Consider the following 23,749-nt stretch of genomic DNA (forward strand, 5'->3'; position numbering starts at 1 on the left):
ACCCTCTCAAACTCAGGAACCCCACACAGCCTTCCTGAAGACACTGGAGGGTATAAATGTATCTCCAAACACCATCATATTGGGTGACTTCAACTACCCGAATATAGACTGGGAACATTACTCAAGCCCTAACTTTCTAGCCCAACGGTTCCTGGAGTTCATAAATTCAAATGCCATGGAACAGCTAGTCACTGTTCCCAAGAGAGGAGAAAATATACTAGATCTCATTATCACAAACATGGGGACAAAATGCTCCACACCGGAAGTATATCCCTCATTGGTGAGATCTGATCATAAACTAATCTCACTGGAAATCCACATCCCGCCCCCACCCCAAACAAAAAAGACCACAGTGAAGAACTTCTCTAAAGCAAACTTCACACTACTCAAGACTGGTGTGGTATCCTTCAAGGCCCCTGAGCCAGTGGAAACCACAACCCAAGCTGCGAAAGCCCTTACAAATGCCTTCTATGAACACCTCCAGGACTGCATGGATCAGGCAATCCCAAATAAAACCAAGGCTCTTTCCACAAAGGGCAAACGTCCAGTCTGGTGGACCCCAGCCATTAACAAACTTTACAATAAGAGAAGAAAGCTATTACATGATAGAACAAAATCCATAAAAGGGAAGTCACCCCTGATCATTATTAGTAAAAAAATACGAGCACTCATAAAATCAACTAAGGCCAATTTTGAGAGAAAAATTGCCATGGATTCAAAGGACAATCATAAGGCCTTTTTCAGCTATGTTAGGAACCTGGGTGGAAACTCCCAGATATGCTCAGAATTAGTCCAAAATGATACAAAAATCACTGAACCCACAGACATTGCCAACATACTGGCAGACAGGTTCAGTGCAAACTTCACCCCTCTCCCCCCCTAAAGGAGAGATAACTATCCCAGTGGAGTGTAGCCCCCCAGACATCTCAAATGCACAGGTGAAAGCTGCTCTCTCTAAAGTTAAAAACACAGCATCAATGGGACCGGATGGTGTCCCCGGCTGTGTGCTACACGAGCTAAATGAGGAATTAAACCCGCACATAAGGCAGCTGTTTAATCTCAGCCTTACCACAGGATACGTGCCCAAGGAGTGGCGTACGGCAACTGTAGTCCCACTCCACAAAGGCGGTGCCTCTACGGACCCTGGTAATTACCGCCCCATAAGCTTAACAAGTCTAGTCTGCAAAGCTATGGAGAGGATCATAATGGAGCTCATAAACAAAGATATAGGGGACTTGCAGACGTTGGACCCGACCCAGTTTGGCTTCGTCAAGGGAAAATCATGTCTTTTGAACTTGGTCAACTTCTTCAAAACAGTCACCAAGGCCATTGATGAGGGAAAGGCAGTCCATACAGCCTACCTTGACCTTGCAAAGGCTTTCGACACAATACCCCACTCGGGTATTGTAGAAAAACTTACCAGCTTAAATGTAAACCCATATGTCACAAGATGGGCTGCAAACTGGCTTAAGGACAGAACCCACAGGGTTAGAGTTGCTGGCGCTATGTCAGACTCCAAGCCGGTCACAAGTGGTGTCCCACAGGGCTCGGTCCTTGGCCCCCTATTGTTCGGCATCTACTTCTCAGAAGTACAGGCCAACATGGGAGGACTTTGGCTGACAAAGTTTGCAGACGACTGCAAACTGGGCCATAGTGGAAAGTGCATCGGACACGGATATCCTTCAGAAAGGACTCACGGAAACAGATAGCTGGTGCCAGAGCCATGGCCTGAAGTTAAACACCAAAAAATGTATAGTCATACCCTTCGGGAAAAACAAGGTAACCCCAAGCTACCATATAGGTGGCAATCCACTAAGCACAGAAGAGGTTATCAGGGACCTGGGGACCCAGGTTGACAGTGGCCTTTCTTTTGACACTCACGTTGCTAAAGTGGTTAGAAAGACCTTCTACATTGCCCACCTGATCATGAAGGGATTCACATCCAGATCTAGTGAGGTCATTGTTCCCCTGTACTCTTCACTTATCAGACCAATGATCGAGTACAATGCCCCATTCGGGATGTATCTCACCCGACATCTGCAGCAATTGGAGAGACCCCAAAAGTTCCTCACCAAAAGGATAAAGGGACTCCAAAATCTGTCATATGCTGCCAGACTGAAGAAACTCCAGCTCTATTCAGTCACATACCGTCTGCTCAGAGGTGACATGTGCCTGACATACAAGGCCATGTCCAACCCAGAATTAATGGACATGCTCCACCTCAAAAAATCCAAATCCACCAAAACCACTAGAGCAAGTGACTTAAACCTTAGCACGGACATAAATAGGACGTGCTGGAGGGATAGATTTATCACTCAGAGACTCCCTATGCTGTGGAATAGAATCCCGGTCCATGTGAGGCAGAGCACCTCGCTGGCTCTGTTCAAGAGAAATCTTGACCTGTGGATGGGAGATTGTAGGTTTACCCCGGGAATCATCTCTGTGTCACTGCTGGACAGAGGCACAACAAACTAATGGGCACAGTATTTTTTCATATAAGGGGTGGCGTAAGCCACAAAAATTTGGGCTAGGCTTATAAATGCCTTAGGGCAGATAGCCTAGTATAAACCTATGAACCTATGAACCTATACGTCTTTACTCCTTCGCTATCTTCTGTATCTATAAAAATGATCCTATTATGCTCAATATCTTTATATAAATGTTCTTGATCTTGTCTCAAACTATGTCCAGCTTGTTGATTTCGGTTTTCAAAGTTGTAGTTCGACCTCTCTTCCATTTCTTATATTTGTCTCTCACCTTAATCAAATATCTTGTTCTTATGGAAATATATCGCCCAAAGTTGTATGCCTAGATCCTGATGTTAAATATTTATTTTGATTTTTTGAACTCAATTTCTCCTTCAGAACTTTTTATATTCATCTGCAGTTTTTCCAATGAACACCTCACTCCAGTTAATTTTGCATAGTGACTGTTTTTCTTCCATATAATCTGTAATAAACATTCTGTGTATTGATTTAGATTCAGTTCGGCAGAATTATCTAGCAACAAATTAACCTTTATAACCCCATGATCACTGCATATCAACTGTGGTAAAACTTGACTTGAAGTAACAGTAATTTCTTTAGGAACACAAACAATGTCTAGTATGTTCTGTCCCCTGGCAGTTTTTTTTAACAATCTGAAGCAATTGTTGACCTGAATATATCCATCCATCCATGTTGTGAATAATTTCCTCACTAATGTTGTTGAATCAATATTATTCCAGTCTTTTTCTGGTAAATGTTAAGTCCCCAGTTAATATTATTCTTACCGCCTGTGTTTCATGCAAGAAATTTATGAATTCCTCTAGGTCATCTGCACGTGACTTTGGTGGTCTATACACTCCAATAATTGTTATATGTTCCAGGGTTGTCTTTATTGTCACATTTACACAGTCTATAGTATTGGTGCTATCACTGAACATGTAATAACCACAGGTCTCATAGCTATCTTTAATTGCTATCATAACACCTCCAGCTGATTTTTTGTTAGAATGTCTGTTTCAGTAAAAACATTTATACCCTGACAGAACTGATTTCCAGTCATTGTCCTTTAACCAGGTTTCACAAACAATAACATCAATCTTGTAAAACGTAGCAAATTTTCCAATTAAAAAAAAACATTATTATTAAATGCTCCTAGCATTAACAACTATCAGAGATGCATCAAATGTTGCTATCTGTGAACTGTTAAATTTTCAGCCTGGCAAAATTCCTCCCTAGTGTTTGTCAAACAATGCAAAATATCTGCTGCAAAATGTCTCTTTCCTGATCTTGACAAATGCATGCCAGCCTGTCTGAACATGTGTGCCCAAAACTATTGCTTTGATGCTCTACACATTTCCATTTTTTTTAAACAGGACATTTTTTTATGTAGGTATTTACCCCCAAAATCTTTCCATTCACGGTGACCTGACTATCCCTTCTATAGGTGATTTGTGAAAAACACGTCCTAACACCAGCACAAGCTATACTATCTAAGAGGGCTGTCAATTCCGTCAGATAATCCTTGCAGATGAGATCATTCGTACCAATATGAATAAAAACAGACCCATACTTCCTTACATTAAGACATTCAAGGCTTGTCTCACATCTTCTAATTTTGCTCCTGGCAAGCATAATACTAGTCAATGTTCATTATCTTCTCTGCAAATAGAAGTATCAGTCCAGTTACAATAATATCTTTGCTGACCAGCTCTGAAAAAATCTTCAATTTCTAATACAGTAATATATGCTCTATCAATTGTTACAAAGGATAGCTCTTCATCTGCATTAGTCTTATTAATCCTATTGTATTCATTGTGTATTAAATTCTTATCTTGCTGGCATAGTAAATCCACAGCTTGAGCCATGCAGTCAACATCTGTCTTTCTCTTCTTTTTTTCTTACAGTAATGTTCTTTAATCCTTCCACGTTCAGTTTTGATTTCTTCCTTTTCACCTGCCCCTTGCCTATTTTTTCTATCTTCCCTTTTGGAAAAATTATGCCTTTTTCTGTAGACTAAAGGTTTTCTGATAGTAAAATATTATTCCCTGTAACCTATGTGTCCTTTTTAGTATGAATTCTCTTTACTTTACAGTTATTAATCTGTTTCTTTTTCTTCCTTGGTATTTGTTATGAACAACTTCTTTTCTTTATTTTTTTTTCCTTCTAAGCAATATGGATCCTCAGATTGCTGAATACTTGCATCCAGAATTCCAAAGTTGTCATGGGAATTGTCTTGTTTCATAGGGGATGAAAGATTTTTACAGACAATAGACGCATCATTTGCTAAATGTGTTTTAGTTGTTCTTTAACAAACATTATTTATCTCACCAGTCCAGTCATTAATATATGTAACAACAGTTCTCCAGACTGTGTCAATTGCACAAGTGCAATCATCATCATTAAGTCTAGATTCACTTCTAACAATGGTAAGCTAATCATCCAACTTTTGACACAACGAACACAGATCACCAGTGTTATCAGCTATTACCTTTAAATATGTATAGCATTTATTACACTGTACCAGATATTTGTGCATTAGCAAATCATTATTTGCATACTCATTTAAGGAATCCATATTCAGCTTCAAATGAATAAAATATTGTAAAATAAAAGAATAATTAAAATCAGTAACCAGAGAATTCAAAGAGAACTTAAATCAACTTCTATGACGAAAATCACACAAGTAATATACAACTAAATACTAAAGTAAGTACAATAAAGTTGTTCTGACCATACAAGTTCTGCAAGCCAGACAAAAGCTGTAATTCCTCTACTGAACAGTAGCTTCTGCTCACTGCTGCTCACAGTCACACTTCTTTTTAACAGTAAAGATCAATAAAACACAAACCAAGATAGGGTTGTTTAGATATGCTCTGGATTTTCTCCTCTGCAGTCTGTGTGAATTTATACCTGTCTAGGATCCTTGGGATGACTAGAGCTTGCCTGTCTAAAATCTCTCTCTTGCTAACAACCAACAGTGAAATTAAAAGTGAAACAACAAAATATGAATAAAAGTAAATCTTCTTACCAGACTATCCCTCCCTACCTACAAACAGTGAAAAACAGTGTTAGCAAAATATAAATTCAAATAAAATGTCTTACCACTCCTCTCCACAGTAAATCACAAACTAAGGATTGTTTAGATATGCTCTGGATTTTTCTCCACTGCAGTCTGTGTGAATTTATAGCTGTCTAGGCTCCTTGGGATGGCTAGAGCTTGCCTGTCTAAAACCTCTCTCTTTCTAACAACCAACAGTGAAATTAAAGGTGAAACAACAAAATATGAATAAAAGTAAATCTTGTTACCAAGCTATCACTTCCAACCTACAAACAGTGAAAAACAGTGTTAACAAAATATAAATTCAAATAAAACGTCTTACCAGTCATCTCCACAGTGAATCACAAACTAAGGTTGGATTGTTTAGATATGCTCTGGATTTTCCTCTCTGCAGTCTGTGTGAATTTATAACTGTCTAGGCTCCTTGGGATGGCTAGAGCTTGCCTGTCTAAAACCTCTCTCTTTCTAACAACCAACAGTGAAATTAAAGGTGAAACAACAAAACATGAATAAAAGTAAATCTTGTTAACAAGCTATCTCTTCCTACCTGCAAACAGTGAAAAACTGGGTCAACAAATAAAATATAAATTCAAATAAAACTTCTTACCAGTCAACTCCACAGTAAATCACAAATCAAGGTAGGATTGTTTACATATGCTTTGGATTGTCCTTTCCGCATTCAGTGTGAATTTATAGTGGTTTAGCCCCCTGGGGATGGCTAAAGCTTGGAGTCTAAAATCCATCCCTTTTAAACAACCAACAGTGAAACTAAAAATAAAACAAAATATGAATTAAAGTAAACCTTGTTAACAAGCTATCCCTTCCTACCTACAAACAGGGAAAAACAGTGATAACAAATAAAATATAAATTAAAATAAAACTTTTTACCAGTCAGCTCTACAGTAAATCACAAACCAAGGTTAGCGTGATGAGAGAAATAAAAGAAAAGAAAAGATAAAATAGAAAGAACTCAAGAAAAGACTATGAATAGTGTTGTGTAATATGTACAATAAATGTTTAAAGAAAAAAGAAGGCAGTGAATAAACATGGAAAGTAAAAAAGATAATAGAAAAAGACAATCAAGAGCTGAAAAGGAGATTTCTTTAAATGAGTTAGAGAAGGTATTAGGACAAGTAGATATAGATTTGGCTGCAGGATCAGATGGAGTAGGGTATGAATTGTAGAAACATTTAAGGAATTGGCAAAAAATAATTTTTAAATAGTGTGAAGGAAAGGTTAAATGATAGTTTTATGTACAAAAAATTGTGTAGTGGAATAATTTAATTCATATGGAAGAAGAGAAATAGAAGACAATTAAAAAACTGGAAACTGATAGTATTGAATAAAAATGATTATAAGATCTTTCTGAAAATAATACAAAAGAGATTTGAAACTAAAATAGAAAATATTATGGAAGATAATGCATATAGTATAAAGGCTAAGGGTTGTCAAGAATTATTAATGATAGTAAGAGAAACTGTGAATGATATGATGAATGGAAAAGAAGAAGCAAAAATCATGAAAGGAGACCTTAATAAGGCATTTGACACACTTGGACATGAAATATTACGGAGAATAATGAAAGAATTTAAGTGAGAAAGTTAGGAAATTATGTATGTCTGTGTATAGTAATCATAAAGTAAAAATACTTGTAAATGGGTGGTTAAGCCAAGAGGTGCATATGAAGAGTGGTGTAAGACAGGGATGTCCAATGAGTTATATACACTTTGCATTAATTATGAATGTGATAATATGTAAAATAAATTACAAAATGAAAGTGGTAGGGTATATAACAACCGAAGGGTTACAAATTCCAGTTCTGTTAACATATGCAGATGATATTATAATAATTGCAAAAAAATGGATAAAAGAAGTATTAATTTGCACAAATGAGTATGTAGAGGTGATAGGGGTAGCTTTAAATAAAGAGAAAAGTAAAGGTTTAGGTGATGCAGTAGAGACAAGGGGTATATATTTTACAATGAATGAAATTTCTGTGTTAGGTATAACATTTGGGAATAAAGATGTAAGTAAAGTTCAATGGGAAAAAAACAATAGAAGAAATAAGACAAACCTATCTTTTCTGGAGAAGATACACATTATCATTAAAAAAGCTTGTCTGATAAATTCAGTAGTGATGGAAAAATAGCATACTTAGCAAGTGTATCTGAAAAGCAATTATTGCAGATTTTTTTTTCATTTATATGGGGTTCTAGATTGAACCCAGTAAAAAAGGAGTTTGTATTTAAACAAGGAAGAAGGAAGTTTAGGGTTAACTAACCCAGTGATATAGATGGCTTCATTACATTTGTACAAAGTGTTAAAGTGGATAAATGAAAATGATGACAGATTAATAGTAACATTGTATAAATGTAGTATTCCAACTTTTGGGGCATGGTAAACAAGAGTAACAGAGAAAAAAGAGTAGATAAATAAAGAAATAAGATTACACCAAGAAAATATATTTTTGTGGAAAATAAAAATTGATAATATAGAAAAAAGATGGAAAGGTATGGTATAAGAATGTAATGATAAAACATTACTATGTAAAACCATGAGAAAATCTAGGACATGAAAATATGAAAGCCATAAAAATAAGAAACAAATAAGTAGAATGTCAAGATTTTTGACAGTAAAAGGAAATATGCCATATAAAAAGAAGAGTGATACAATATGTTTACATTGTCAAGAAGAAGAAACTATGGAATGTGTGGTTTTGAAATGTAAAAGAGTAAAAAAGTTAAGGGAAAAGGTATGTAAAGAATATTTTTCGAAGATATAAAAGAAGTGAATAAAATAAACTTGTTATTGATGAAATATGGAAATTATAAGAATAAAAGTAAAGAATATATTAAAAGAATAGATAAAAAGTTATATTATTTTATATGGGTTATATGGCATGAATGAATAAATGAAATTATGTTTAATGGTAAATGGATTTTAGCAACAATATTAAGTAAAATCAGATGATGGTTATGGAAAAAGGAGTGGGGGTCCAATAGGGATGAAAATTTAACATGGTTACAAAGGAAATTATGAATATGTTTAAACAGATTTGTATATCTATATATTTGTACACTTGTAAATATTTGTAAATATGTAAATATTTTGTAAATAAGAGTTATTTTTATATATATAAATAAAGAGCCCCTACTCTTTTGGATAGGTGCTGTGGGATCTTTTACATCCACCTGAGCTACCATCAACTCAGGCAGATGGGGTCTTGGTTTAATGCCTCATCTGAAGGATGACACACTCAGGAGTAAAGCACCCCCGCTTATGCTGCACTGCAGTGTCAGCAATCCATCTTTGTGGTGTGGGAATGTAAACCACAGCCTTCTGCAGCAAAGGTGAATGTGCTACCTGTTGCTCCACTGACACAGCATTTTGTATATTTGTTAACAAGGTAAACTCACTGTACAAAATGTCGCTTTTCAGGGGTGACCCAGGAGCACTATCTGAGTGATTTACTCAAATGCATATAGTAGGTAAATGAATGTGGAAGGATTCAAACATTGTACTTTTGATTACAGAGAGCAGTTGGTTAACAGCTTACAGCCTTAAGTGCCAGACAACTGTAACTAACTTGAAACACATTTACTGAATAATAACTAAACTAAAAACTCTAATAAATAACAATATTGACTGCCTACTATCCTCAGTGACTAATCAGAAAATGAAGGTCTGGTGGTTACTGGAGTGGATTAAGGCTCTAAAACATACACACACAAGTTACAAAAACACCATGCTTTGACTTATAGCACAATTACCTCCAACCTGATTTAAAAAAATGATTATACAGTCACATGACTGGTTTTGATGATAAAACTTGTTTGGCTCTGGCATACTCTACTGTGGTTTTCATTCTACCTGTGTTCACTCCCTTGATGGGAAGTATTGTTTTGAAGATATTGTTTGCATGTTTACATTCTGACACTGAGATGTTCCTACTAATACTAGTCAACACCCAATTACCCTTTTTATTTTCTTACAGAATCATAGCCACAACTACAAAGGTAAGGTCCAAATGGAGAGATGAAAAGTCAGCAAGCAAAGGAGAGTAATAGTGCTGAAAGTGAATTCATCCTCAAGTCTTGGTGAGTACCTTCATGAGTTGGACCCTGTTTTCACAAAATCTCACCAGGACGGCACTGATATATAGACTGTATTTATATAGCATATATCATGGATAGAAGTAGGTCAAAAATTAAAAGAGATAGCTGGATGCACAAGACCCAGGTTTAAAAAGTGCCCAATCCTGGTAGGCGCACTGTTGCCAGGACTGGAAAAAATGACAGTGTAGAATCCTCAAAATATGGAAACATTCCTACAATGGGGCCAGGCCCCAGGGGAGGATGGCCACCTTGTTGTAGAAGGAAGTAGCAGTCCACAAAAACTGATAGGCCAAAGAAGAGCCATAAAGACGATAGAGTGGACTATTGAGGATAGGAAAGAAATTATGTATTGCTACTATTATGTAAAAAGCCCAGAATTTCCATACACAAGATATACAAAATGATTAAGAGAGAAATTAGAGGAAAGAAAAATATTTCTGCAAGAAAAACTGTCAGAAGCTTCAAATGCAAATTTGCATTCATTAATACAACAGATTTGTGAAAAACACTTTATAGATAAAGAAACTTTGATCTGTTTGGAAAAAGAAGCATCAGAGGAAGTGCAGAAATATAAACAACAAAACCTGGAGATTTTTGAAAAGTATAAAAAAATAAATATGGACATGGGAAAGAAAGAGAGGTTTGATATGGTGCAATATTTATGCAAAGGAGAAAGACAAATTAATCAATATAAAGAATGCAGCTCCAAAGATATTCAAAGATAAATATAGGCAAAGGCATCTGGATATGGAAAATTTCACAATTAAAAAAAATATCACAAAGACGTAATGTAGAAAAGATGATTAGTAAAGTAGAAGTTAAAAAAAATAGAAGTTGAAGTTATGGAGTGCCTGAGAAGTGAAGGATTTGGTGTAGAAGGTCTAACACAGGTTACATCACAGCATAATGGAGTGAGTCCCCAAAGTGAGGAGAAACAGGAAAATCAGGAGACATCTGAAGAAGAAATATGGACATGAGAAAGAAAAAGAGATTTAATATGGTGTAATATTTATGCAAAGTAGAAAGCAAAACTAACCAATACAAAAAGAGCAGCACCAAAGGTATTTGAAGACAAATACAGGCGAAGGAATCCAGACATGGAAAACTTTACAGTACAAAAAATAGGAAGATAAAGAGGAAAAGAAGAAAAGGAGATTAGTAATGGAGAAGTTAAAGAAACAGAAACTGAGGTTATGGAGTATCTGCAAAGTGAAGAATTCAGTGTAGAAAATCGAATGTAGAAAGCACCACAACAGGATTGAGTAATGGATATGCAAACTAAGGGGAAACCAGTGGAACAGGAAGCAATTGGTCAGGTGCCACATCAAGATATTTTGGAGCCTTCCATAGGAAACCAGTATAAATGTTCACTTGAAGCTAGACAGCAGGGAAAGGAACAGGAAACTGTGGAAACTCTGATGCAGTCATAGTTGAGGAGTGACAGGCCAGTGAGTTCCCATATGACACAGCAATGGATGGCACAGGATGAAACTGAAGAGAAGGTGTCAGGAAGATGCTATAGAACTTTCTATAGAATGCCCTCAGGAAATGGAAAACAAGGGATGTGCCCTCAGTTTGGAAGAAAATAAGCTAAGAGAAGAGTTGCTTGATTTAATAGACTTGGATAGATATATTAAGATCAATGAGAGACATAGACTGCAGAAGGTCAATAAAACCCAAAAAGTCAGAAGTCTGATAAAATAAATGAATGCAGTAATTAGGACTGTCCATAGAGATCCATGCACTATAACAGAAATAAACAGGATATATTACTGTGCTGCTAAATTAATAACTGATAAAGTTCTACCACAAGAACACAGGATAGCGATGGAAAGGAAGGGGAGAAATCGAATACCACCATGGAAGTATCACATAGAGAAAACCATAAAACAATTAAGACAAGAAGTGTCACTGTTAGATGACTATGGAAGAGGGAATAGATCAACAAAAATACTAAAAAAGATAGATGTGATAAAAGCAATGCACAGTATTAGTACAGACCGGGCTCTATCATGCACTATCACAAATAACAGACTAAAAATTTCAGCCTAGGCAGAAAAACTTAGAAGATACACAGATAAATATAAAGGAAAAGTACAAAATAAGCAATTTATTGATGACCCAAAAAGGTTTTATAGAGAATTGGGAAACAAGGTAAAAGGAATTGAAAGACTGCCAAAAAAGAGGAAATAGATACATTTTGGAGAAGTATCTATGAAGATCCTGTGGAACATAAAGATGCTAAATGGATAGAAGAAGTAAAAGAAAGAATAAGAAGTTTAAATGTGCAGGATATGAAATGCGTTGAAGTAAAAGCCAAAGAGATTGAAACAAAGTTAAGAAAAGCCTCTAATTGGAAAACCCCAGGCCCAGATGCAGTACCTAACTTTTGGTTAAAAGTATTAACATCTTTGCACGAAGATTTAGCCATGAGTAAGAACTATTTATATGTGCACCCCGAACAGACACTAACCTGGCTAACCACAGGCAAAACAATGCTCCTACTTAAGAGTGAACCTGCAAGCTACCATAAAAATTAGAGACCAATAACTTGCCTTCTGCTGACGTATAAACTATACACAGGAATTGATGCTGACAGAGTTTATAGTCATTTAGAAGAAAACTCAGTTATGGCAGTAGAATAAAAGAGCAATAAAAGAAGATCATATGGAACAAAGGATCATTTGTTGTTAAATAAAGTCATACTGGAGAACTGTAAAAGGGGGAAGAATCTAAGTATGGCATGGATTGACTATAAAAAAGCATTTGATAGTATCCCACATTCATGGATAAAAAAAGTGCTTAAAAATGTATAAGATCCACCCTACACTGATCGACTACATTACAGTGACCATGAAACAGTGGCAGGCCACTTTGCAATTAAGCCACAATAAAGGACAAATTATTATCACAGGGATAAAAATTCAAAGAAAGATATTCCAGGGAGACTCTCTGTCATCATTGCTATTCTGCCTTGCCATTAATCCATTAAGCAGTTTACTTAACAGCTTAGGCCATGGCTACTATTTGGCTCCTAGAAAACAACAAAGCACAAGCAGAGTGTTTGACTAAGCATAAGAAACACAGGGCAACTGCAAAATATCCCAAATAACAAAACAAGTCATGGGCATTCAGAATCACCAATTAGCTGAAACACCTGGTGTTCATAAGGGTAATTTGCATATATCCCATGGGTTTCTGATTCAAGAGGTTTGAGAGGTCACTCATTGGAAGTTCCAGCTTGGCTGGAGTTTTCATTTAGTTTTTACAGATTGTTTTTTCTGTGTGACCTTCTCACTCATTGTTTTAGATTGTTATTTGGGATATTACGCAGTCACCCTAATGGTAATGGACATCAGCTGGGTTTAACAGCCCTGTGTCTCTTATGCTTAGTCAAATACTCTGCTTGTGTTGTGCTGATGAGGTCATAACAAGGCCAAAATATGCATATCCAGAGCTAGTGAGGTTTGGCTTTATTGGCCTGAAATTGTCCATTAAAATGACAAAACAAGTCATGGGCATTCAGAATTGCCAATTAGCTGAAACACCTGGTTTTATAAGAGTCATTTGCATATATCAAATGGGCCTCTGATTCAAGAGGTTTGAGAGGTCACTCATTGGAAGTTCCAGCTTGGCTGGAGTTTTCGTTTAGTTTTTACAGATTGTTTTTTCTTTGTGACCTTCTCACTCATTCTGTTAGATGATATAAGAATGTCATTTGGTCTTGATAAGTGTGAAAACTCAACCTTTAAAGTAGGAAAACTGAAGCACCAGGAAAACATCAGTCTGGGACAAGAATTTGATATAAAAGAACTGGAGCAAGAGAGAGTGTATAAATATTTGGGAATTTATGAAGGATCAACAATAAAACATGAATAAATGTGAATAAAACTTAGTAAGGAATACTTTAGAAGACTTAAATTAATTCTAAAAACAGTGTTGACATCTAGGAACAAAATCCAAGCTATAAACCAATTTGCTCTTCCTGTCCTATCTTACAGTTTTGGAATGACTGACTGGCCCCAAAACGTGCTGGATAGATTACATAGGAAAACAAGAAGGATGATTCATGCTCAACTAATGATTTATAAAAATCAGTGTATACCAAGATTATATATTCCCCATTCCGAAGGAGGGATGGGCCTCCTTGAAATTGATTACATGTATAGATCTGGAATTGTGGGACTCCACACATATCTGCTGACCTCACAAGACCCAAATGTAGTGAATGTTTTGAAACATGAGGAAAATAAATCTAAGATGACTTCTCTGCTTAATTTAGCAGAAGCATATCAGCATCAAGCAGGAATTGAAATCAAACCAGAAGCAGATAAAAATCAGGCAGCAACTGGATGATCCAAAAAACAAAAGAAAGAATATAAGGTGAAGGACCACAAGTACAAATATGACTCTGCATTGTACATGCGAGTGTGAATGACCTGAGACGTACCTCTCTGGACTACATGAAAAGAGACATGGAGAAGCTCTTGGATTATGTAGCCCAGACGGGTATGACCCTACCTTCACCCAGAATGATACCACAGCACAAGCAGAAAATGATTGATTTCAACAATTGGCTAAGTTTCTTGTGTCATTTTAAGGAGATCCAGCATCTGTCTGCCTGGGATGACATGACTGACAGACCTAGATGCTTTGCCAGAGATGGCCTGCATCTTGTCACCCCTGGGCTTCCGGATACTGGCCAAGGCTCTTGCCACCCTATAGTGCCTTTTTAGGCAGTGTTTCAAAGACTAAATTACCACCATAGCAACTACAAACAAATGCAATCTGAGGGTCATGCAGCTTAACGCTAGAAGTCTAAATCTCAAAATGCACTCGCTCGAAGCACTCCTTAAAATGGAGAACATTGGCATTTGTGCTGTAACAGAGACCTGGTTCAAGGCAGAAGATAGCACCCCTGCACTACCAGGCTATAACTCATTCCATACCTTTCGGCCACAGAACTTGGACCAAAGCTCCAAAGGTGGTAGTGTTTCCATATTTATAAAGGATGCGCACACCTCCAGACTGGTAGTTCAACATGAGGCATCAGAGGTACTTCAGGTGCAGCTAACACTGGGTAAGACAGCGATTCAGGTCGTAGCCTGCTATAGGTCCCCAACAATGACCTAAGACTCACACATTCCTAAGCACCCCGGAGAATATTAGGGTCCAACCTAACCCTCTCATACTGGGCAACTTCAACTACCCCTCCATTAACTCGGAAAACTACTCATGTACCAATACACTTTCCCAACATTTCCTGGAATTCATTAATTCCAATGCCCTGGACCAGCTCATTCTTAACCCCACTTGAGGTAGCAACATCTTTGGCCTGGTCAATACTAACATGGGTGACCATTGCTCTGTACCAGTAGTCAACTCCACTCTGGTTAGATCTGACCACAAACTAATCACCTTGGAAATCTACATACCTCCCACCCCCCCACCCCCGCAAAGGTAACCACTATGAAAAACTTCTCCAAAGCTAACTTTGGGCTCCTAAAAACACAGGTGGCTATCTTCACAGCACCCATGCAATTGGAGAACAGCTGTATGACCGCTGAATCATACACTAATGCCCTGTATGAACATGTACACAAATGCATGGATTTCACCATACCCAATAGAACCAAGACGCTCTCCTCCAAAAAAAAAAGGAAGCCAATCTGGTGGTCCTCTGCCATAAACAAACTCTACAACAGAAGGAGGAAACTGATGAGAAATAAGGTGAAGTCCCAAGACTGGAAAAACTCCCTTATCAACCTCAACAAAAAGTTGAGATTCCTCATTAAATCCGCTAAAGCTAGCTATGAAAACAGAATTGCAGCAGATAGTAAAGACAACCACAAGGCCTTCTATAGTTATGTAAAGAATCTCCACGGCAATACCCAGATTTGCTCAGAGTTGTTGCACAATGGCACCTCCTATACCTAGCCAACAGATATTGCCAATATACTGTGTGACAGATTCAGTGCCAACTTTACCCCTCTCTCCCCCACCAAAGGACCAATCACAATATCAGTAGATTGCCAGGCACCCAGTATTACTGGTGTACAGGTTAAAACAGCACTGTCCAAGGCCAAGAATACAGCTTCTATGGGGCCTGACAATATCCCTGGCTGTGTTCTACATGAACTACAGAGTGAACTGGCACCTCACCTGTGTGCCCTGTTCAATCACAGCCTCACCTCAGGCTTTGTCCCTACCGAATGGCGCACTGCTACAGTCATCCCTCTCCACAAAGGAGGAGTGACTACAGACCCTGGGAACTATCGCCCCATTAGCCTGATAAGTCTGATATGCAAAGCTATGGAACGCCTCATCATAGACCTAATAAACAAAGATTTACGGAACCTCCAAACTCTGGATCCCACACAGTTTGGTTTTGTGAAGGGTAGATCATGCCTGCTCAACCTGGTCGACTTCTTTGAGTCAGTCATCAGAGCTGTGGATGAAGGCAAGGTAGTTCATACAGCCTACCTTGATCTGGCCAAGGCCTTTGATATCATTCCCCACTCAGGAGTCATAGAAAATCTCACTAAGCTAGGCATCAACCCCTATATCACTAGGTGGGTTGCAAACTGGCTCACAGGTAGAACCCACAGTGTGAAAGTAGCTAACTCCAAGTCAGACTGTTGACCAGTCATGAGTGGAGTCCCACAGGGTTCAGTTCTGTGTCCTCTCCTGTTTGGTATCTACTTCTCTGAAGTCCAGGCCAACACGAAGGGACTCTGGCTGACAAAGTTCACAGATGATTGCAAGTTGGGAGCCATAATTAACTCCCCAAGTGATGTTGACATCCTACAGAAAGGCCTCACTGAGACCAATGACTGGTGTCAGAACCATGGCCTTAAGCTCAATGCCAAAAAATGTGTCGTCAACCCCTTTGGGAAAAACCCGGTTCTCATGAATTACCACATCAATGGTAGTCCACTGAACACAGAAGGCATCATAAGAGATATGGGAACACAGGTTGATGGCAACCTCTCTTTTGACCACCACATTGCCACTGTGGTCAGAAAGTCCTTCTATGTGGCACATCTCATTACTAAGGATTTTGCATCCAGGAAGAAAGAGGTCATTGTCTTCCTCTACTCTTCCCTCATTAGGCCAATCATCGAGTACAATGCCCTATTTGACATATACCTCAATAGACACCTACAACAACTGGAGAGGCCACAGAAATACCTCACAAAGAGGATCTTAGGCCTTAAACACTTGTCCTATATGGACAGACTCAAAAAACTACAATTATTCTCTGTTTCATATCACTTACTTAGAGGCGATCTCTGCTTGACTTACAAAACCATATCTGACCCAGCTCTGTTAGAAATGCTACATCTAAAGAAATCTCAATCCCTCTGCACTACACACTCCTGAGACCTCAACCTCATTACCACAATCACAGAACAAGCTGGAGGGACAGGTTCATAACCCAGAGACTGCCCATGCTATGGAATAGACTTCCCATACATGTCAAGCGGAGTGCCTCACTGGCCCTCTTCAAGAGAAATCTTGATGAGTGGATGGAAAATAGAAAATTCACCCCAAGGATCACTCCAGTGGCTCTACTTGACAGAGGCACTGGGAACTATGGTCGGGTGGCATGATGCCAGGGTAATCCTATGGGCTAGGCTTGTAAAGGCTCCAGGACCATTAGCCTAGTACACACCTATAAACCTACGAGAAGGCAAATGTGCAAAAAGCATAAATACAGTTGCAAGTATAGAAAATGTCTGGAAGAACCTCATGTTGATCAGGAATGAATGCAGGAATGGTTAAGGAGAGGCAAATTCAAACCAAGAGATGAAAGGTTAATATTGGCGGGCCAAGATACTGGGCTACGTACACACTGGTTTACAAAGTCCATTGAACATGTGGGAGAAACAGACAAATGTAGGTTTTGTAAAACTGAATTGGAAACAGTCGCGCACCTTGTTGCTGGTTGTGACATATTAATGGCAGAAGGACTGTATACTGAAAGGCATAATAATGTGGCAAGACTGTTGCACTGGGGATTGTGCAAACATTATCGTACTAAAGTGGTTGAAAAACACTGGAAACATGAGCCACAAAACATCATAGAAAATGATGAAGTCTACATCACATGGGATCACCCATTACCAACAGTTCAAAAGATAGATGCTAGAAAAATGGATATAGTGGTCCAAGAAAAGAAGACAAAAGTAGCATTGATCATTGAAATCACTACACCCAGTGACTACAGTGTCTTGCATACAGAGAGACACAAAGTCATAAAATATCAGGATCTGCAGGCAGAAATGAGAGCAATGTGGAAGAAAGATATCCAGATAGTTCCAACAGTAGTAGGAGCAATGGGTCTTATAAAAAGAATCTACAATTGTATTTAGGTACGTTACCAATCCATGTAACCCCATATGAATTGCAGAAGGAATCATTACTGGGCACATTGAGGGTGCTGCGAAGAGCATTTTTGGCTGACATCAAAGACTGAAACAATACTAATTTCATGAACTTTACTCGTACTTTGACTAAGGAATGGGGTCTATTCCCATTATAGTATTAGAAACCCAAATGTTTTGGAGAAATAAAAGATTGGAAGTAATATAAACACTCTTTAAAAGTTTAATGAATAAGTTTTATAGCCCTGCTTCACATGCTTTTCTGTACAATCTATCATCCCATTGTGGTACCTTCTCCCTACCAGTGGCAGAATGTACCAGCACAGATTAATTTCACTATGACATTTCCTTTTAGCAAAGTTGAATCAGAATGCAGAACTTTTAGAATCCCATACATTATACTAGATGAAATTTAAGAAAGATATGGTCCTGGTACCACTACATGAACATTTTAAATGACAGCATTATTTGCACATGATGGTTACTGGCGTTTATATCACGTTATCGAAAGATGAAAATAGTGAACACTATTTCATCGGCCACAAAACATCTAAACATGAAAATATCGAACATTCAGAACAGTGAATTTTTTCCCATGGAAAAAGTTTGCTGCTCCGAAACACACAAGCACATCAAACAAACGGCAACCACACACATACACTTAAATTCCTACATCTAATGCTACACTAAACTAAACATACACTACTATCTACCCACTTACCTTAACCCAAACCCTAACCCTAAGGTCCATCACTAGCGCACACTCACTTAACCCGCGCCCTAACCCTAACTCACTTAAACCGCCCCTAACCCTAAAGTCTGTCACTATCGCACACATGCATAACCCGCACCCTAAACCTAACTCACTTAAGCTGCCCCTAACCCTAACGTACAAACAATCGCACACTTACCTGAACCCAACCCGTAACTTTCCACCACAGCGCTAAGAATAGTGAAGCCAAAGAAATGGCCAACCAAATTCTTTCCCGAGCAAAGAATTCGCTGTTCTGCAGCTTTGCTATTCTTAGCGTTCACTGAATAGTGTTTGATATCAGAACATTCAAAGTTTTAATACTTCGATGTTCTGATATAGACCCGGTTAATGACCTTTCTATGTGGCAGCAAATCTTTGACTTCTTAATTACAGAAAATGCTCTCATATATAGTAGCAAATCCAATAAGACATCAGCAATCCAATCTCACCATAATGCAGCAAACCCTTCAACATAAGTTAGCAAACTCAATCTCTCTGTATGGCAGTATAAGGCAGCAAAACACACAGTGCTACCTGAAAAGACTATTCCCATTCTGGTTTGAGCACCAGGACATCTCTCTCTCTCTCTCTGAGCCAGTAGCAGATACTTCCTGGAGCACAAATTCAGAGAAGCATAGTAAAAAGCAGCTTAATGGAATGGGTATTTGGGGCTTCTGTTTTTTTTTTAATGGCCAGGCCCCACAACCATCAACAGGCCCTAAGTAGCTGCCTAGGTTGCCGTATGCTGGATCTGGCCCTGGTGGTTTGGTCGGGAGACGGGAGAAGTATAGCTTGCTGTCTTTCTTGATGAGATGGGCTTAAAAATCTACTGTGCTAAAGTGTCTGCTAACATTGGCTGATGAGGAATAAGTTGTGTCATTGCAGTATATGACAGAGTAATTGCTGACATGTAGTATAATTAAGCCTTGAAGAAAAAAAACACAATATCTGCAACTGATGCTGAAAAACTCTTTCTTCCTCTCAGAATTTGTCATTTTTTTCAGATGTTCTTACGCTTGGGACAGGCATTCGCCCACGACAATGCATGGCATAATGTTGTGTTTCAACTTTATAAACATTCTTGTCAACTTTGCCAACTCTTTTTTTAAGTTGCTCACTTGGTTTTTATCTTGATCTCTGCAGCCACTGGTAAAGTTCCAATGTTTGCTTACCCTTTGTATCTGACAGCTGCGGTTACATTATAAAGTCTGACTTCCTTTGGCATTGGCAATGAAATAGAATTCTGTTCCTTTTATGATTGTCAGGAAGGTTTCTCCATTTGTCCAGAGAGAGGGCCAGTACCTTAGTGTCTTAGGCTTCATTAAGAGAACTGATTTGTGTCTTGTTATTCTGATGGTAAAACTGTGGCTTCTGCAGTTTCTTAGTCCTCTTGGAGGCAGTGGACACCCTTGAGTAGTAGAGACTAGATTATGTCCTGTATGCCTTTTAGGAATGGACTTAAGGCCAGGAGGAGACGATCCCTGACTACTACCTTGTATGTTCCTACCAGGGTATTTTTACTGATTTTCCCTGTAATGGTTCTCCTGTCTCTAGGTTCATCCAGCCTGATGACTGGCAGTGGCCCTTTGAGTCATTCTTTTTCAGATTTGGGATGCATGGGACCAAGATTTTGTCTTTTGAGGCATCACCCTTGTTCCTTTTGAACCAACTAGCCTAGCTGAACAGGAGTTGGTAAGTGGTCCTGTAACTTGGGCTGGAGAGTTCTGATATTCATTTAGATCTTTTCAGATGCTAATGTCATATGTACAGAAGTTCACTAACAGGATCCTTAGTGTGTTGTCTACAGCAGGCCTTGTATGGGCTTATCCTTACTCTTGCACCATCTCTAAAAGCATGTTTTCACCCATGGGCCTTGTATTTCCAGTTTCATGCAAACACCAATTTTATGTTCATTGTTTACAGCCTTTTTAAAATTCTGTTCTTGGACAGGGGAAAAGGGATGTTTTGCCACATAGCTCCTGGGGGGAGGGTTAAAAGAGGAACTTTTAGCCAAAATTGTGATGAAACACATGTGCCTGATTCTTTTCTCATTCACTGTTGGCAGTATGTTTCTTGTATGGGGGCTGTCGTCTTCTTTTGGTTTTGTCTGCTCTCAAAATACCCCAATGGCCCCTGATGATACAGCACAACAGGGCAGGGCACTCCTGTAGTTCCATCCCCTGGAAGCACAGCACTGAGAATGCCTATCATATAGATATGGAATTAAAGCAGTTCATGAGTTCCAGTTCAATGATCTGTATTCATATTCAGTGCAGAATACTTCCAAGTCTTAAAGTATCTGCAAAATATATTATTTTAGCTGTGTTATTAATCAGACAAATGTTTATGGCAAGGTAACATATTCTGGTGAATCTATCATGCTCACTGTTTATATTATAAATGTAATCATCATTTAGTTATTAATTTTCACTTACTGTGACTGATTCAGTATCACTCCAGCATGCACGTCAGGTGACCATTCTAATATCCACCCATAAGGTATCACTCTGTGATGCAGATGAGATGGCAGTGTTACTTAGGTGCCACTCCAGGGTGCTCATCAGATGGAGATCTTCTCCCACAACAGGTTAATTATCTTTTAGCCAAGTTTACCTGATCAACTAAAAGGATGTTTTTGTTTTGGATAACTTTAAAGGACAACGCCACTTTCTCTGACAATTTAACTAAACCCTTAAGTTCCTCTTCTCCCTCCTACAATATGTTTTCAGTATTGTGTAGGTACCAGAAACCTGCTTGTGCTTTATAAAACATTTATTTCCTTTCCTTGGAATCAAAGGAAGGGTAAGCCTGTACACTTTTATTTTTTTAAGCTTAAATTCTCACATACTTTGCAGAGAAATTAGTCTCTGTCTACATGACATATCACAGATACAAAGAAATCTGTAGTATACCCTGTCAAGTATTGCTGACAATTTTATACGGGCAATTAGGGTGGCCGCTGTGGTGCAGTGGTTAGCATTGTCATCTCACAGCAAGAGGTTCTCCAGTTCAATTCTCATCTGGGGTGCCTTCTGTGTGGAGTCTGCATGACATTTAGGTGCATTGTGTGTGTGTGTGTGTGGTGTGTGTGTGTGTGTGTGTGTGTGTGTGTGTGTGAGTGGTAAATAGCTCAAGATGATTGTCACTGCTGATGACACCTGTGCAAAATGGGGGATGGATGGGAGCAAAAGACAAGACAGATGTGAAACTGTTTTTCCACTGTCTTTATTGCAGATTGGAAGACAACTTACACTGATTCACAGTTGCTTCCAATGTAGTCATTTCTTTCATAGCAAAGCAAAAAATACAGTAATGAAATGTTTAAAATGTTTGTTGTTTATACTACTTTGTATATTAAAATTATTTAAATGTAGTATCAAAGATATCTGTGACAGAGAAAAGTCAGAAAATATTTTTCCCAAAAAGGTCTTTTATGCTTTTTTGTGGCATCCTTCCAGAGGCAGATGCTTATGTGGTGCACATATCCATAGGAAGAGACATCTTTCACTGACTTTTGAGTCAGTCCTTACACAGGTAGAGTGCATGAGCATTTTGTAGTTTACAAAGGAAATGTAACATAAGATGGCAACCATGATATGCAGCTGAATTTGCTTTAGCATGCAAGTGTTGTGTGCTGTTTCATTAAAAACATTAGGAAAAGGAAATCAGAAGTACATTAACTATGTTTTTTTAAACTGGAAACATCTATATTAATTGATCACTTATGACATAGACAATCATACATTTATAGAAATGAAAGCAAACCATACTGACATATATTTAGATGTGAACATTATACATCACCCAAAATCTATCCAGTTACATAATTCTTTCAAATCCTGCCTTATTTTAAACCTCATTCCTCGTACGAAACTTTATTCTGCATGTATTGTTTCCACAAGTCCCATTTTTTTCTATTCAATGTGCTCCTACCCTTTTCTAAAGATCCCGTTTCTAGTTGTTTTATCTCTGTTACCATATTCATTACTTCTAGTATAGTTGGTTTAAACTTTGATTTCCATTTTTTAGTAATTGCTTTTTTAGCAGCCACCATAATTAGATTCAGCAAGGACTTACTATGTCTAGGCAATTCCAATTTTGCAACATAGCTCAAAAAATCATTTCCTTAGCTACACCAATTTGCTCACCCAGAATTTCTGATGGAGTCTTCTGTAGAGAATTATTTTTAAAATCTGCCAACTCATTACACTCCCAAAAATATGTTCTCAATTATCTCCCCATCACACCTCCAGCATTTTCTATCTACCCGAGGAAAATTTCTTTCAAGTCTATTTGGTGTATAAAAATACCCATGTAAACCCTTCCAAGCAAAGATCTTAAATCTTCTAGACTTTGTTGCATATGTGAGGGACATACATATATCCCCTTTATGTCTTTGTGAAATGCTTATCCATTCTGTCTTCCCAGTCTTTTCTAACCTTTTCTGATTGATACTTATAGTTATCATGCAATATTTTATATGGTCTACTAATAACAATAAATAATAATCCCTTTAACAGCAGCTTCTGTTCTAGACTCAACTAAAAACTCTACCAGTACCAGTTTTTTACTTAGGATCCCCCTATTTCCTTCTCTTTGCCTATACTCTGATATTAATCATTGATAGGGAAGGCATTCTCTATCCTGCAGTCCAAATAAATTCTTTGCCTCTTCCCATCCTATTACCTTTCAATCTCTAATTATTTTCTCCCAATACCTTGGTTCCTTTATCAGTTTTCTCCAATAAATTCCAGCTTCTGTTGCCTATTGTCTGTACTCCTAACTGCAGTCATGCCTATTAAAAGAATATCCTTTCTCCATTCCTGTGTTGGCTTAGTTCTTAGAATACTTTCTGCGACTTGTATGATTATTGTTATTATTCTTGTAAAGGAAGGTTATTATGCCTCATGTTTATTCTTCACAAATGTGTCAAACAAAAGGTTTGCAAT

The sequence above is a fragment of the Protopterus annectens genome, chromosome 9.part0, assembly GCF_019279795.1.
Source record: "Protopterus annectens isolate FY-2018-M chromosome 9.part0, PAN1.0, whole genome shotgun sequence".
NCBI lineage: Eukaryota > Metazoa > Chordata > Ceratodontiformes > Protopteridae > Protopterus > Protopterus annectens.